Raw genomic sequence first — 6,177 nt, forward strand, 5'->3', positions numbered from 1 at the left:
TAACAACAACAAAAACATATTAAGGGCTGAAATTACATAGCAGGCTATTACGTTTGCAGTTCTTGATTATAATCCACCTGCTATACCAGACTAGGCCCCTCCTGGCAAATAAAACCCTGTAATCCTTCTTGACAATTCCTTGGGATCTTCTCCACAGAACAGCTTTCCCCACAGAAAGGCAGACACCGCTGGCTACTTCTGAGTTGAGAGCCTACTGGGAAAGGTTTTTGCACTTTTACGCTTGCTTAGAAAGGGAAAGAGAGAGATGATGCTTTTTCTTCTGGCTGCCGTCACACTGAGTCCATGAGCAAGGTGGGGCAGTTCAACTCTGTTCGGCCTGGACATGCACCAGACCCTGAGTCCATTTCCTAGGTGTACCCACTGTTATTTACCGATGCTGACATTTCCACAGAGTGCAAGGCACTGATCTGTATAGGTCCAGGGTTTGGGGTATTTTTGGAGGGGATGAATGTTTTGCACCAGTTCAAACGTGTTTTCCATTCTGACGGTGTTCTTTCATTTTGCATTTTCTTCCCTATGAGCATTGCAGCATTTTGCCTGCCTTGTCTGCCTCTGTACAGTAACACAGCACTCCTTTGTATTAAAAAAAAAAACCTTTAAGGTTTGCCATCCTTCAAGACACTTGCTGGGAAGACACTGAGTTCTTTTTCCTTTTAGCTTTTCTATAATTCTGATGTAAAGGATTTTCTCTGTACAGTATAATAATATTCAATTGCATGTTCTGTTCTCTTACTGATATATTGAATCACCAACACAGTTGTGATCTTTTGCAGCAGGGCAGCCGCACAAACCCCTGCGCTCGGCTAAGACTCTTGGCCACCCCTGTATAAAAGGAAAGAAATGTGTTTCTTTCCCTTCACTGTACTTGCTTGAGCAGAGTTTTATTGTCTGTACATGTGAGCTGTCAGATAGACGTGGAAAAAGTTCAAAAAGAATGCATTCTCCCCTGCCCCTCCCTAATGTATACAGATTGTAACCTGTACAATGAACTGTATGTATGAAAAAAATGTACTTATTTATAAATGGTTAACACTTGGAAATATTGGGTTGGCTACTGTGTTCAGCACGTCTGCTTCAGATATCTAGCTGGTGGAATTGGGGAAAACACATGGTTTCCAGGCACAACTCCTCAGCTAATTTGCCAGTTTTATTTTACACCTTGACTTACAAGTTGATAACACAGTATGCATCTTGGCTCCTTGCAAACTACACTTCTCGGCTTCATCAGCTCCCATTTCAAATACTTATACCATTGGCATATTTATGCTCAAGGGAGCAGTTGGCAATACATGATTTGTTTTCTGATTGTGAGTTTTTATGTGGCCAGGGGGACTGGGGTAGTAGTGCTTCAGTTTCCATTGGTAAAAGACGGCACAGTTTGCTTAAGCTAGTCTTACAGACACCTCTGGTTATTGGCTCTCCGTGTTGGCTGCACTACAGTCATAGAATCATGGAGTTGTAGACCCTGAGGATCACCTTGTCCACCCCCGCCCCCACAATGCAGGAATGTCCTGTATGGGGATCGAAGTTGCAACCTTGGCATTATCTGCACCCACACTCTTAACAAACTGAGCTATCCAGTATCTAGTTAAGAATCTCATACACATACGAATGAAAACCATTTTATCTTTGTGTTTGGGAGGCAACTAAAGAAAGGAACCTTGACAGAAAAACTTCGAAGTCGAGATGTACTGTAATTAAATGAGGGGTTGCATCTTGATGGATATGATTTTAGACCTCGCAGTGGAAGTTTAGTCACTGCATTTGTGCTACATTCGTGCCACACACATCATCTTCCCAGGATCTGAGATAATCTCTAGTCCTGGTCTTCAGTAGAATCTGGATTTGTGTAGCACTGATTAGCTAGCCCTTGCGTAAGTCACAAACCTACATGCATACCACTGTTGGAACAGAGCTGTGAAATAACTGCACTGAAACTTTTAGAACTGTAAAAACCTGAATGGATGAATATGCAAATACTGAAAGAATACAAGAGCACGTGTAAAGCACGGGTGGGGTAATACCACAAGAAGCAATCACATGTTCAAATTGGAGGTTGTATGTGTGTCTTTACAGGAGCAAAGCCAAAGTGAAGCTGAGATCACCCCACAGCAAAGGGAACCTCACATCTGTTCCTGCTTACAGGTACGGCCATACAGAGGATGTCTGCTATGTCCACAACACATTCCAAGCAGGATTACAGTAATCATAGTTGCCGTAGGGTAGTGATTGGAGAGAGGTTTGTTTCTGGAGGCACACTACAGACACATAGTCAGATGCACCCACTCTTTAAACCTGATCTGAATCCATGCTCTAGCTCAGGCATAGGCAAACTCGGCCCTCCTTATGTTTTGGGACTACAACTCCCACCATCCCTGACCACTGGTCCTGTTAGCTAGGGATGTTGGGAGTTGTAGCCCCCAAAACATCTGGAGGGCCGAAGTTTGCCTATGCCCGCTCTACCTGCATTGCAGTATATAGTTAACATGCCAGAGTGCAGGGCAGTCTCGAGCAGGTCGGGCGCCCTGGCACTGAGGGGTGGAGACCGCTCCAGCGCCCCCAACCTCGCAGGATGCAGCATGGCTTCCGCGCGGCTTTGCCGCGCAGCACCCCAGCTGCCAGCCCAGCGCCCTGGCGCCCCGCACCACCGGGGTTCTACCTAGAGCCGGCCCTGCCAGAGTGTGTTACTAAACATTTTCGATATGCTTGGGGACTTGTGAAATTTAGACTGTAAGTACTATACAGCCTAGTTCCTTCTATGTTTGGAAGCAAGACCCATTTAGTTCAGTGAAGCATTCTTCTAAGTAAACATTAAGATTGTATCCTTATGTAATCCCAACCACTGCCTACATCCAGAAACACAGGTTCTTGGCAGTGCTTTTGGAGCTTGCCTCAGGAGCCTGGGTCTTGCTGCAAATACTGACTGAAATCAAACTCGTCCACCAAACACAAAATGTATGGCTGATACAAAAACAAGTTGGCCTGTGCTGAGACAATATTTAGGTTAATGCTTTTGTTACAGGGACTGTGTTGTTTTCATTTTCGTTCTGTTACACAATATTCCAATAGATGATTTGTGGTGCTTGCAAAGGAAGGTAGCATCTTAACCAATTTCAGTGAGTTTCCAGAAAAATGAATATATATGTGTGTGGTGCAGATACTTAGCATTTTTAACCACCTTTCAAATACCCAGAGCTATAGCTAAATAATCTTCAAAATGGCCCTGCAAAAGTTGGTCAATAGTATCCCCTTATTACAACTGATATATTGAAAGTCAAGTCAGTAACCTGCAAAACAAAGACTTCCATTAAATATGAGACTGAAATGAAACTTAAATGTCCTATCTAACATTGGCTTTTCAAATCCTATAAATGGGTATCTTTTCTCTGCCCAAAGCAAATGAAGACTTACTGATTTATAGCAATTTGAACCATTGGAAGACTAAGTGAGGAATTCCACCACCACCAAAAGCTCCCAGAATAGTTCATTTTCTGTATCCAATTGCCAGTATCAGAGGAAAGGCCTCCATCAAAAATCCTTGAAAGATAATGGATTGTCATATTCTGGATTTCTATAAAAACTCGGTGGAATAAGTGTTGTCAGGTATTTAAGTCAAATCTCTACTGACTGAGGAAGAGGAGACCATTGCAAAAGCAACACTGTTGACTCTGTCTTCCCACATGCTGTGTTTGGTCATTGCAATGAAAAGAAATGGAGAAACTATCAAGTCTTTCTTTAAGGCCCTTATTATTGGGGGCGTCGGAAGTCTCTCAAGTATCATTTTGAAACTGACATGCAAGATAACAATCTTTTAAATAAGGTAACTTGCTGCCTTCCCAAAACCCAACAACTTTTGAATCCCATCTCTTATCCATCAGCCATTGATTATTTTTTGCCCATTGCAGCAAAAACCTGTCCGTGAAGAAAAGCAACTTCCAGAGGAGGGAAAAATGGGGGCTCAATTGTCACCATGGCTTTTAGCCACAGAGAGCAGGGCACAATCCCCATTCACAGTAGGAATTCTGACGACAGCCTCCTGTACACAATTTTGGAATGGGGGCGCTGCTCACAATGCTGTATTTTGAGGGGCCAGTGAACATTTCTGTACAAAAACGATGTTCTGTGGTTGTGCATTGGTGAAACAACGATTGCTTACCTGTATGCATGCTGCAACACAAATCACACTGACAGCACCACATGCTGGCTCTGCTGTTGGTCCTGGGTCAAGATGTAGCTCTCAGCTGTTCCAAAGGCGACCTACCAGGAGGAGAACCAAGATATTGACAAGGATGCTCTTGACACAAAGGAACTGTAGGTACAGGCACTGTCACTTCCCATTTTAAAAAAAGTGTCTGCAAAGGGAGCATGTTAAAATTCGCATGGGTTCTGCAAATGTTGACATGGCAAATGTTTTCTATTATACTTCTGTCATGGCCACAGTTCCACCCCACCCACCCACCCCCTTGCCCCTTCCCCTAAAATGATACTGAATCTGGAGCATAGGGTAGGGTACAAAATAGTAGCCTTAAAAAAAAAAACCAGCTTGGGAAATATGAGAGAAGCTGTGCTACAAGTCACTGCTGATAGCGAGTCTCACCCTTGGGAAACTCATAAAATGACTACCCCACCTGGAGAAATTTGGTGAAATTGTCGCCTCCCCAAATTTCTCTGCCCACAGATAGGATGGAGAATTGTAAGAGGTGCACAGCTCTACATTGCTGGGCAAGGCAGAGAATGAGCTGCAATATGGAGGAAGAATGGGATAAAAAACACTGGTTGTTTTTATGTGTGCCCAAATTTGCCTCTTCATTCTTACGCTACGAAGATTCCTTTCCCAACTCTGATTCTCTTTAGATAAACTGTTTAGCATCTTTGTAACTTGTGTTGCAGTTGGCTGCGCTCCCCTTGCATCAACGGCTCCCGTGTCTACGTTTGTAGAAACCGGGGGCGTTTCAGCAAGGGCTGAGGTGGTTTTGCAGCAGAGATAGGCAAGCTCCCTGCAGACTGAATTGAAATTAGCTTCATGGGGCAAAAGCTCATCTATACTGAGAGAGTTCTCTGCCTGCTCTGTAATGCTTTGTGTGTGGCTGTCAATGGTACTGGGCACATATACCATGTTATAATGCCCCACCCCCACCCGATTTTCTGAATTTAGCTAGAAGTGAAATAAAAATGGCTGTCCTACATGGTACTTAATACTGTGCGATATTATCCTGCAGTGCCCATCCCATGCCAGAGCAATTTGCTCGTCGTTTGTCTCTCCCCCCCCCCAAATGATGAGCACAATTTTGTAATTTCATAACTTCGTAATTGCACTCATAAAAATTAATTGGAGTTTGCTCTGGTTGAGATGAAAGCCCCTCTCCCTGAACTGGGGCATAAGATGCAAAGAGGAAGCCTCTAATTAAAGGAGCCCGTTGCCTTGAAAGGCTTCTGTTGAGCTTTCCCAGTCCACACTGGGCAGGCTAGTGCTGCAATTGTGTTTCATGGCCAAAAATACTGCTCAGAATTGGTTTAAGAAAAAGGCAACACAGCTCAACAACTTGAATACATCTGGGTGGCAACAAGAAAAATCTGTGTTCAATTCCAGACTAAACAGCTACCGGTAGTTTGGCTTCACCTGCCATGCACTCACCCCAACAGCATCATCCATGGCAGGCAGCTGATTGGAAAATTTGCCCCAAATCTTCTAACACACAAACAGTATGTTTCCGAGCACAATTCAAAGTGTTGGTGCTGACCTTTAAAGCCCTAAACAGCATCGGTCCAATATACCTGAAGGAGCATCTCCACCCCCATCCTTCTGCCCGGACACTGAGGTCCAGCGCCAAGGGCCTTCTGGTGGTTCCCTCACTGCGAGAAGTGAGGTTACAGGGAACCAGGCAGAGGGCCTTCTTGGTAGTGGCACCTGCCCTGTGAAACGCCCTCCCATCAGATGTCAAAGAGATGAGTAACTATATAACCCTATATAGGTTATATGAGTAACTATATAACCCTAAGGCAGCCCTGTATAGGGAAGCCTTTTAAGCTTTAATGTTTTATTATGTTTTTATATATGTTGGAAGCTGTCCAGAGTGGTTGGGACAACCCAGTTAGATGGGCGGGGTACAAATAAATGATGATGATGATGATGATGATGATGAACAAAAGAGGGCA

Source organism: Zootoca vivipara, chromosome 13 (assembly GCF_963506605.1).
Source record: "Zootoca vivipara chromosome 13, rZooViv1.1, whole genome shotgun sequence".
Classification (NCBI taxonomy): domain Eukaryota; kingdom Metazoa; phylum Chordata; class Lepidosauria; order Squamata; family Lacertidae; genus Zootoca; species Zootoca vivipara.